Source organism: Aptenodytes forsteri, unplaced genomic scaffold (assembly GCF_000699145.1).
Source record: "Aptenodytes forsteri isolate BGI_AS27 unplaced genomic scaffold, ASM69914v1 Scaffold182, whole genome shotgun sequence".
Classification (NCBI taxonomy): domain Eukaryota; kingdom Metazoa; phylum Chordata; class Aves; order Sphenisciformes; family Spheniscidae; genus Aptenodytes; species Aptenodytes forsteri.
In genome coordinates, this window is record NW_008795932.1 from 2,955,217 (window position 1) to 2,956,513 (window position 1,297).

A 1,297-nucleotide genomic window follows, 5' to 3' on the forward strand; every position below is an offset into this window, starting at 1 on the left:
ATCCTCCTTCCGGCCCTTCTTGTAGATGGGCGTCACATTGGCAAGCCTCCAGTCGTCCGGTCCGGGACCAGTTAACCAGTCATTTCAGCTCTTGCAGCAGAACAGTAATGAAATGTAAAAGCAGTGAATGAAAAAAGCTCCAAATAGAAATTCAGGAGAATAATATATATAAGGGCAGAGGGCTCTTTAATTTAACATACAAATCCCTAACACTTCACAGGCTGGTAGCTCAAGCCAGACCAGTCATTTCAGCTCTTGCAGCAGAACAGTAATGAAATGTAAAAGCAGTGAATGAAAAAAGCTCCAAATAGAAATTCAGGAGAATAATATATATAAGGGCAGAGGGCTCTTTAATTTAACATACAAATCCCTAACACTTCACAGGCTGGTAGCTCAAGCCAGACAAGTTCTGACTACAGAAAAGCTGCATATTTTTAATGCTGGAGAGTTCACCTGAGGATATGACAGATTCTCCACCACCTGAAGTCTGTAAAACTCACAGTCTAGCTCATCCGAAGGTATGACTGTAACACTCCACCTTGTTTTATGTAAAGTGAAAGTTACAAAGGTTCCTTCTGAATTTAAAAATATATGGCTACAATCTATGGCTACCATAAATCTAAAAGATTAGATCCCAGCATTTACTTACTTCTCCCTCAGTTTGCCTCTGCATGAACTTCAGCTTTTTAGTTTTCAAGGTTTATGAGCAATGCTTAAAGAATTGAAGGTCACCAAGCCAGGAGCGCTGATCAGAGAGCTCTCATGTTCAGTGGCAGAGTCTCTGAGTGGGCAAAACAAAAACGAAGTGGCAGTTGCTGTCCTCCTTATGGTTTTTGGAGTCAGCAGCAGATTTCCAGGCTCACAATCAGGTTGGTCAAGCAGGACCTGCCTTTCATGAACCCATGCTGGCTGGGCCTGATCCCCTGGTTGTCCCGCTCATGCCTTGTGAGCGCCCTCCACTTTGAGTGGAGTTTAGCACCCACCAGTTTTTCAAGTCTTTGAAAAGTCTTGTGATTGATCAATCAAATATATTACACATATATTACGCATTAGCAGACATCAAAGGAAACACAACTTTGCAGATCCCCAGAAAACAAAAGACATTGCAGCTAGTGTCCTACATACAATAATGTCCTGGTTTCGGCAGAGATAAAGTTAATTTCCTCCCTAGTAGCTGGTACAGTGCTGTGTTTTGGATTTAGTGTGAGAATAATGTTGATAACACACCGATGTTTTAGTTGCTGCTAAGCAGTGTTTATACTAAGTCAAGGACTTTTCAGCTTCTCATGTCCTGCCA